Raw genomic sequence first — 10,410 nt, 5'->3', positions numbered from 1 at the left:
CAGAACGTGAGGCTGCGTCTCCAAGCCCGTCCAGGGCGCCAGTCCCCGCTGGGGTCACCGGCGATCCCCGCCGCTGCCCCTTCCCGCCGCCACTGGCCCTTTAAGAGACTCTCCGCGCGCTGCCGTCCCGGATCAGCCAGAGAGACCATTAAAATTTTATGCAGAATGAAAATGGGCCAGGTCTCCAGCTTCCTCGCTCCCATCCAATGATTTATTACTCGCAAATACCACAGAACTAATTAGTATAGTAATTAATTAATACGCATTTGCATATTTGCATGTGCAATTAGTGCAGTGGAGTGATTACTGGGAGAATGAGGGGCCCCGATTGTCAGATGTGAGGGGGAAGTGGCCTGGAAAAGAGTTAGTGGGAATGAACTTTGTAGGGAGCGCGATGGCGGGGAGGGAGGGGAGGCGAGCACGGGCGAGGCGGGGGGCACCGGAGCACCTCGCTGGGGCACGGGCGGCCGCGCCCGGGAGCATGGGGCAGGACTCCCCTGCGGGCCCAGGACGCAGGTCGGGGGTCGCGACCCCGGCGCCCCCGCCCTGCCCAGCCAGCGGCCCCGCCCCGCCCGCGCTGCGTGGCACGGCTCCAAGCGCGCGCCTGATTGTTATGCATTGTGTTTCTTGTAGCTAGCGGAGCCGGGCGGAATGGGGCTGGCACAAGCTGTTTCCCTGCCACGCGGCGGTGGCACCTTAAAGGGGCAGCGTCCCCTTTCCGCCGCCGCGGCCGACCCGCCCGGCCCCTGCCGGCCCCACCTCCGAGCCGGGGCGACCCGCGCTCCTAAGCCCTGCTCTGGGCGGGAGAGCGCGCGGGGAGGCCGCCCGGGAGGGCGCGCGGTCCCAGGGGGCGCTGGGCACGTGCCGAGGGAGCCCGGCGGGCAGGAAGTCAGGGCTGCGAGCCGGGATTGGGCGGCTGGGGCGCGCCGGGCGCCGTGCCAGGCGCGAGGCGGGGGTGGCGAGGAGAGAACCGGGAGCAAGCCAGGAGAAGGACAAGGAGGAGAAGGAGCGAGTGGCGGGGGCCCACCGGGCGCCAGGTGCTTGCTCCTAGGACGCCGCTGCTCCTCCTTGCAAAGATTTTGTGAGGCAAGGCTCCTTATTCCCATTTTACAGACGGGAGGGTAGACGGGGGCGGGGGCTGCAGGCAACTAGTGAGCAAGTTGTGAAGCTGGCGCTCCTAAAGCTGGATCGTCCATCCCCAAATGTTCAACGCGGTGCCAAGGGCCAGCGGCGGCAGCGCCATCAGGGGACATCAGGGAGGACTTCCTGGTGGAGGCAGCACCTCGCTGAGTCTGCAAGGGCTAGGAGGGCGTCTTCTGAAGAAGCTGAGGGAAATGGCGTACAGGGTGGAAAAACTCCATGTTTAATGTGACTGCTCCCTCTCTGTGTTTAGAAGCAGCCTCCACCCACCTACCTACCCATGAGCAGAACTTGATAGATCCAGGACAGGGCATGGCTCTTGTGACTTGGGGACCTGGCTAGAGGGCAAACCCTGGGCACAAGTCCTTCCCAGGGTACCCTCCTTTCCCTCTCCATTGCGGAGTCTGCTGGTAATAGGGTGTGGAGACCACAGCGGTTTCGGAGAAAGGGACACACTGCATAATGAGTAAGAGCATGAGCCCTGGAGTCAAGCGAAACTTGGTTCGAATCCCAGCTCTGCCACTTTCTAGCTATGTGACCCTCACACATCAGCCTTGACGGCAACCTCTCTGCGCTTAGCATCCTGGTCTTTAAGTGGTGGTTCTAGGAATCCCTCCCACAGATGTCTTGTCAAGAATAAAATAATATTCCTGTGAAGGCCAGTGCCTAGCACAGATAGCACTCACCATTGTCATTATTACATTATTAAGTATGTTATCACACAGTGCTGAGGCTCCGGGAACGGGAGGACCCCAAAGTGGCAACAGGGTCCTGGTTTCCTGTCCATGCTCTGCCACTCACTTATTGTGTGACACGAGGCAGGCTGCTTCCCCTCTCTGTGGCTTCTACATCTGTAAAATGGGGAGTGGGCCCATGAGACCCTACCTCTCTAGACTATTCCCTTCCCTCCCTGTGGACCCCAATTAAAAAGTCAGGCAGGGCACGGAGGTGTGGGCCTGTAGTCCCAGCTACTTGGGAGGCTCAGGTGGGAGGATTGCTTGAAGCCAAGTATTTGAGTCCAGCCTGGGCAACATAGCAAGACTCCTGTCTCTAAAAAAAAAAAAAAAAAAAAAAATGACTGGGCACTGTGACTCACACCTGTAATCCCAGCACTTTGGTAGGCCGAAGTGGGTGGATTGCTTGAGATCAGGAGTTCGAGACCTGCCTCACTGGGCGTAGTGGCGTGCGCCTGTAGTCCTAGTTACTCAGGAGGCTGAGGCAGGAGAATTGCTTGAACCAGGAGGCAGAGGTTGCAGTGAGCTGGGATTGCACTCCAGCCTGGGCGACAGAGCAAGACTCCGTCTCAAAAAAAGAAAAAAGGAAGGAAGGGAGGGAGGGAGGGAAGAAGGAAGGAAGGAAGGAAGGAAGGAAGGAAGGAAGGAAGGAAGGAAGGAAGGAAGGAAGGAAGGAAGGAATCTCCACCCTTTATGCCAGGCAGTCCTTCCCAGGTCCACTCCTGGGGCTGACTCAAGAGATCTCTGGTTAAATTGTGACCTCCTAGCCTGACCATGTCCTGCGCATACACCATACATTCTGCCCCAGTGACCCTTTGGGGCTGTCCTCCTGAGTACCAGCACTACCACTAAGGTGTGGGTCATCCATGCCTACTGTCAGGCCCATATGTCCCCTGCACCCATGAGCTCAAGGGACGTTTCAGAGAATAGTCCAGCACCAAGCCCCTAAAATTCCCCAGCCCAGATCCCTGGCTCTGATTTCCAGGGGCAGAAACTGGGAAATACCCAGGTCACAGAGAAGATCACAACAGTGCCCGCCCTAAGGAAAGAGAGCCCATGATGCAGCCTGGTCCTGTGCTCTCCCCACTGCCCTGTGCTGCAGCATCAGGAAGGAGTTCCCCATCCCCCATCCACCAGCACTTGGCCACCCAAGAACGCACTTCCTAATCTGCCATCCTTTTGTTCCTCCCATCAGTGCTGAACTGCAGGGGACCAGGTGAACCGTGGCACTAGTCCCATTTTACAGATGAGGAAGCAGGGGGTTACATGATCTGACCAAGGTCACGGCTGCTAACTCTGGTCCAGTTGCCACCTTGAGCTCCCTGTTCATCTGCCTTCCTGTGTGGACTCCGGGAGTGAGTTTGGGAGGGGCTGGAGCAAGACATATCAGCTTCCCCATGGAAAACTCACAAGAGAAGCAGAACAAAGATATGGTGATGAAGAGAGCTGCAGGAACGAAATAAAAAAAAATAACATTGGGCCAGGTGCAGGGCTCACGCCTGTAATCCCAACACTTTGGGAGGCCAAGGTAGGCAGATCTCTTGAGGTCAGGAGTTCGAGACCAGCCTGGCCAACATGATGAAACCCCATTTCTACCAAAAATACAAAAAATAGCCAGGCGTGGTGGTGGGCGCCTGTAGTCCCAGTTACTCAGGAGGCCGAGGTGGGAAGATTGCTTGAGCCCAGGAGGTGGAGGCTGCAGTGAGCCAAGATTGTGCCACTGCACTCCAGCCTAGGTGACAGAACGAGACCCTGTCTCAAAACTAACTAACTAACTAAATAAATAAATAAATAAGAAAAAATAAAGGAAAAAAAAAATAGTGCTGATCAGAGGCTTGAGGCAAAAATCAGCCACCTCTGGACAGAGCTGTTAGCTCATCTGAAGCTTATTAGCACACCCATTTTACAAAGGGGAAAACTGACATTCCATGTCAGTTCTGGTATTGGTGGGGAAGCTGAAGAGAAAAGAGGGAAGATTTCGAGGAGCGACTTCCTGTGGGTAGAGGTCCTGTGCTGGCTGCAGCCTTACATTTTGGGGGCAGAAGAACCGACACCACCACCCTCCCAACAGGGGCAGGACAGGTCTTGGTGCCACAGCTATATATTGAGGATATTCTGTATGCCAGGTCCTGGGTCCACTTCCTGCCTTCGTGAAATGTGCTGCCCAGAGTGGCTTCCTGGAGGAGGTGATGCTTAGGCTTAAGGAGTGAGGAAGCTGGACTGGACACCTCAAGAAGAGAGAACAGCCTGAACAAAGGTTCCTAGGCATGAGGCTTGTAAAACCAGAACTAGTCGGAGCTGCTGAGGGCACAGATAAAAGCAGCAGCTAAATCAGGGGTGTCCCTAAAGAGCATGGCCTCATCTTAGGGGCACTGGGGAGCCATGGAAGGTGCCAGAGTAGGCAAATACCATGTTTGGATTTGCATTTTGGATAGGATGTGCAGGGTGGGTAGCCTTGGTCCAGTGAGGGAAGCCAGAGGAGCAAGGGCCCTTAAGAAGTCACGGCCAACTTCCCGGAAGAGGAGGGATTGGGTCAGGCCCATAAGACAGAAGGGTTCTGAGATGCTGGGGAGCAGCATCAGCAGAGATGCAGCAGTGGGAGCGGGACGCAGCTGTGTCCCTGGACCTCATCTTGCCTCAGAGTGCCCCATGCAGAGCAAGAGTGGGGTGGGGTAAGAAGGAGGGGGCTCATAGCCTGCTGAAAGGTGAAGGTGTGGAGACCAAGCAGGAGGTCCACAGCAGGGCAGGCCTTGTGGCCTCAGCATCAGGGCCTCGTACCAGGAAGCAAGTCTGGCAGTCCCAGGCTCAGCCTCCTTGCCCTTCTTTGGGGGGAATCTGTGACCTCCCCCATCCCAAGTCCACCTCTCCAGACTGCAATTTGTGCAAAAGGCAAGGGAAGGGGCTGAGGACTCTGGGCTTGACCGGGACCCTCAGCTTTTCTCTTTAGGAGTGTCTCAGGAGAAAGGTCCCAGGACTCAAACTCTCTGACCCAGATGGGCATTAATGCAACAAGCATTTATTAAGCACGAACTCAGTGAGAGCTGTGTGTATGGCACCAGGCAGGTTGAATCAGCCCCAGGCGCGAACCTGGGAAGGACTGCCTGGCATAAAGGGTGGAGACTCTTTCCTGGGCATTTATTTATTTATTTATTTTAGAGACGGGAGTCTCACTATGTTGCCCAGTATGAAGCCTGAGACTAAAGAGATACAGAACAAGTCATCACCAGGGTCCAGGCAAGGAGACAGATGGGTAAATAGATCCTTCTAACAAAGGGTGGTAAGCTACCCTGCCCGGGGAGGTCAGGGAAGGCTTCCAGGAGGAGGTGTCCAGGAAGCATCTTAGTGAGAAATGAGAATGCATTTGACCAAAGGGAAACTCAGGGACCAGTGCCCATGAGGGAAAGCGCTCTTCTCAGAAAAACAGGGCTTAGAGGCCAGAAGTCAAAGGTTACTGGAGCAAAGGTCATGCCACCTTTAGAGCAAGGAAACAATCCAGAGGGGGGTGGCTTTGGTGCAGGACTGGCGGGTCTCCTCAATCCATCCTTTGTCCCTGATTGGGGGTGGGAGAGGGGGACAAGGATGCAACAGAGGTCTGACCTCTGTCATCGTCAGGCCGGTCCCACCCATCTTTGGGTGGGGTCTAGGCCCACAGTGGGAGCCCAGGGAGCAGGCAGAGGAAGTTGAAGAGAATCCTGGTGGTGAGTGGAGGTCAGGACAGGAGGTCAGCACGGAGGAGGGGGCTACACCTCACTGGCCCTGCCCTCCCCTCCCCCATGGCACCACAAGGCACGCAGCCGCATATCACCCGTGCCAGCCCTCACCTCCCGGCAACGTCGCCGCATTCTCAGCCACGCCATCTGGCGTGCCCGCCGCTCCCCAGCATACTGCGGCGGGCGGGGAGGAGGGGGCAGTGGGGCAGGTGCCCACCCCAGAGCCAGGAAGAAGCTGCAGGTCCCCCTCCCCCAGCATCCTTTGGACTTGATGTGGGGCAGGGGCTGGGGAGGGAGGTGGCAGGTGCTCTGATGCTTCAGGAGGAATATTCGAGCATCTTGAACTGCTGGAACACTGCTGGGCAATGCCAGCCTGTCCCCTCCCTTTCCCCCTCCCCCCACAGCACGGCTAATGGCAGGAACACAGGCCCCTCAATGATCTCCAAATTCCTGCCCTTCCCCTCAAATCTGAGGAGGGGAGTGAGAAGACAGGCAGCCCCCTTCCTTCCCGCGCTCCCAAGCTCTCTGGGTTCTCACCTGCCAGCCCCACTCAGCCCAGAGAGGCCCCAGGAGGTAGATAAATGTGTGGCTGAGGCCAGGGGCTGGACACCTGGGTTTGATCCACCTGCCGCCGCCCTCCCTGCCTGGAGCTTTGGTGGGAAATCAAGTGTCCTTCAGTGCCCCCACCAATCTTATTCAGGGGTGGTGACCACCAATCTCATTCGGGGGGTGGTGACTGGCTAGCTGTCCTTCTGGGTGTCAGAATGGAGTGGAGCAGTTAAAGATTTATGTATGTATTTTGGTGGAGCAGGGGGTATAACGAGAGCAGTTTCTAGAACACTCTTCCTGTGCCCTGAGCAAGAGTCCCCCAGACTCCTCAGGGATGACCTCCCACCTCCCTGACACACACACTCTGCCCCCCTCACCCCTGCCCCCAGGACCTGAGCCTGTACAAAATGGCCGCTACCCCTCTGAGGCAGCCATTTTAGGTGCCCAGACTGTGGCCTCCCTTGGGATGGGGCTGTGTCTCCATGGGAACCTCAGGCCCCCCAGCTCCCAGTTCCTTCCAAGAGGAGTGGGCAGCAGCAATGGGGGCCTTCCAGGCCTGGCTGAGGTGCCCATCACTCCCTTTTTTCTCTCAGAGACCTGGAGGGGACCAGGCCCCTCACCAACTCCCTTCCCCCAATGCCAGGGGGAGGAACAGATGGCATCTCTGGGTGTCCTTCTCCTTCCGTCTCCTTCCTTCCATTTCTGGCTCTTTCTGTCTCTCCGTCACTGCATCTCTGCATCTCTGGTGCACAGAGAGACGCGCGTATGTCCCTGCGTGTTCATGCTTGCTCGTGTGTATGTGAACACACGTGTTGTGCCTCTTTCAAGCCCATGTCTGAAGCAGGCCCATCCCACACCTCCCTCTGTTCCAATTTTCCCCTGGTTTTTATTGTATCTTCTAAAAAAAAGTTGAAATGTGTCGAGTGAGAAAAACTTGTTCCATTTTTCTGAAGGAAGAAAAGACAGAGGCAGGAGACAGAATGAAAGGGATGAAGTCCTCAGGTGCACACCCGAACCTCAGGCCTCCTTCTCCGGGTGACTGAGGGGAGCTTCTCAGACCCAGAGAGTTGAGGTCATTCCTGACAGGTGGCTGGAAGGGTGGCAGGAACCCTCCACCCAAGGGCTCCCCTATCCTGAACAAGTTTTTACCTCCTTCCTGGAGGGGCCTGTGATACCCCTGGTGGGTTTAACCCAGCCCTCAGTGTCCAAGGGAGAAGGCAAGAAGGCACAACTTTCTCCCCCAAGGAAGCATTTATTCACCTATTCATCCATTCACTTGCCCATCAATTCAACAAAAATTCAGTTTCTATATAGACCAAGCATTCTGAATGTGTGTGGGGAGGGGTATGAGCAAAAAAATTAACGTTGTAAACATAATATTGTAAAGGTGTTTTAATTAAGAGTTGGCATTTATTGGAGGCTCATTTGTGGCATGGATTATCCCATTTAGTATTAACAACAGCCCTATGAGGGTGTAGCATAATTTATCCCATTTTATAGATGAGGAAATCAAGACCAAGACATGTTATATAACTTGCTCAAAGCATTCAGCATTTTTTTAATTTTTTTTTTTTTTTTTTTTTTTGAGACAAGGTCTAGCTCTATCACCCAGGCTGGAGTGCAGTGGCGTGATCACAGCTCTCTTCAGCCTCTGCCTCCTGGTCTCAAGCGATCCTCTCACCTCAGCCTCCGGAGTAGCTGGGACTACAGGCATGCGCCGCCATGCCTGGCTAATTTTTGTATTTTAGGCAGAGGCAGAGTTTCACCATGTTGCCCAGGCTGGTCTCGAACTCATGAGCTGAAGGGATCTGCTGGCCTTAGCCTCCCAAACTGTTGGTATTACAGGTGTGAGCCACCGTGCTGGGCCCAGCATTTTTTTTAAGTTGGTAATGGGGTTGGCCAGGAATCAGAAGCCCAGAGCATGAGCATGTAATCGAAATACCACAGAGCCAGGAGACTCCAGGAGAAAGGCTGCCAGTCAGAATTGAGGACCCTGCCTCAGTAAACGGATTGCAAAGCCTTCGAGGCTGTGCCCAGACTTGGTGGGGGCTGGCCAGCACTCCCGAGTCTCTGGCCTACCCAAGGCCCGTCCTTTGGCCTCTTTCTCTGCCATGCCCAGAATCCCCCCACCCCAACTATCTGCCATAGATGAGATTCCCCTTGCAGACCCAGGTTCCGGGAATGAAGGGAAGCATGGTAGGCTTGTTTTTAGAGACCACTAAGGCAGATTGTGGGCTTATAAGTGGAGCACTGGCCTGTGGGTCAAGTGCCTGAGTTCTAGGACCAGTTCTGTGTTTCCCCTCTGTGTTCCTAGGCAGGTCAGTTTCCCTCCATGGGCCTCTGTAAGAGGAGGAGTTGGAGAGGTACATTCTCAGGCTACTTTCAACTCCTGGCCAAGTGACTCAGGCAGCACCAAGAGTCTCCGGCAGCACTAGCACCCCTATCTCCAAGGCCTCCTGATGTGTGTCTCTATTTCCAGCCTACCCAACATTAGATCAGTGTCTTACCAAGGTCCCTAGGGAGCCTCCTAGAGGGAGAGAGCCTGCCCACCCAGACTGAGGGTAAAGGCCTCCCCGTGCTCATTTTTGTACCACCACAGTGCTTGGCACATGGTGGACATCAACATGTGTGTGCTGAAAGTATAATTGAAGTTGTGTGCATATGTCAACCAGAGTGTCTGGAGGGGCATGAAATGTGGGTCTAAAACACACAAATGCCCGAAATGGGGTGTGGACAAGGGTCTGTCTACACAGGCTGTGATCCTGCTCACATACATGTGTCTATCTGAGTAGCGGTGTGTTCTCTATTTTTCCACACCACAGGGTGAGGAACAGGTATGTGTGTGCATGTGTATGCATGCCTATGTGTGTGTATGTGTGTGTGCATGAGAGTGTGTGTGTGTGTGTGTGTATCCAAAGCCACCTCTTCAACCTGTGCCATTTGTGTCTGCGTCTGGCCCAGTGAGAGGGTTGAAAGGTGAGCCGCAAGATCAAACAGCAATTTCTACCTTCCTTACCAAGACACCTGTCTGACCTACCTCCCCTTGGCCACTCTTGGGATTACTGGGGTTGGCTTCAGTATTTTCAGATTTTTCACAAGGGGAGGAGAATACTTGAGTCTCATCCAGGAACTTAGGCAGTTCTCAGCACTGCCTGTTCCTCCTCCCTCAAATAACCAAGTCTGAAGGCCAAGAGAGAAAGCCGCTGGTGGACTGGTCACCTGTCTGACAGTGGGAGGAGGAGAGTGAGAGGTTTCTAGGTTAGGAATCCAGACTTAGACCCTCCCCTCCACCCCCAGATGGGTGGTGCACAGGCTCATCTCACAGCCCCTCCCCACCTCCACCCTAACATGGATACGCCCCCAACAACCAAAGAAAGATCTCCCATCGGCTGACTCCACAGATACACACATGTCCCCACAGACACACACACGCCCATGCAGAGGCACAGACATCCAGGCACATCTTTCCCTTTCTCTGTCTTTCCCTTGGTTTGAATTTCGTTTAGCCACATATGTTGTGTGTGCGTGAGGGCGGGTGGGGGAGGGGCAGACAGAGATGAGGGATGGCATGGTGCCAATATCTACCTATGGGGCTCGGGCCAGGGACGCCCCTTACAGCCTTCCTGGGAGGGGGCCTCAGCTGTCCCTTTGTGGCCAAGGGGACCCTCCTGGGTAGTGGGGGCAAGCACAGAGGTCCCCTCTCCCCAGCCCAGGGTCTGGTCCCTGACCCACCTTGGGGGCCTGCAGGGGAGGAAATGGACAGAGCGGGACCCTGAGGGAGGATAGAATTGGCTACCATGAGTCCCCAGTGTCCAGCCTTGCCACCCCATTGTTCCCATGTGGGGGACTCTATATCCAGGGGGGCAACTCCTCCCACCTTCCTCTCAATCCCTGCTTTCCCTGCGTTGGGCGGGGAGGGGAGGGCAGCAGAAATATTTATTTATTTCCTTTATTTATTTAATTTTTTTTTTTTGGAGTAGAGAGTGACAGATGGCGGCGGGTCCCGGGGGAGCCGGCTCTCCCCCAGTGCAGACGCATGCCAATCACCGTCTCTCATGTGATAGCTGCTGCCCGTGACGTGCCAAGCCCATATGGCCTGGCATAGAGGCTGGTACCCCGCCTGGTAGAGATGCCACACTCGCTCCGCGGTTCGCATGGCGCTCTGAAGACGCCGGCGCCCGCCGCCTTGAGGAGCCGCTGCCCCCGCTCCCTGAAGATGGGGGAACAATGAAATAAGCGAGAAGATCCCGCTTCTCCCCCCTCTCTCTCTTGCCCCC

The sequence above is a fragment of the Macaca mulatta genome, chromosome 16 (genome assembly GCF_049350105.2).
Source record: "Macaca mulatta isolate MMU2019108-1 chromosome 16, T2T-MMU8v2.0, whole genome shotgun sequence".
Classification (NCBI taxonomy): domain Eukaryota; kingdom Metazoa; phylum Chordata; class Mammalia; order Primates; family Cercopithecidae; genus Macaca; species Macaca mulatta.
This window is presented reverse-complemented; position numbering follows the sequence as displayed.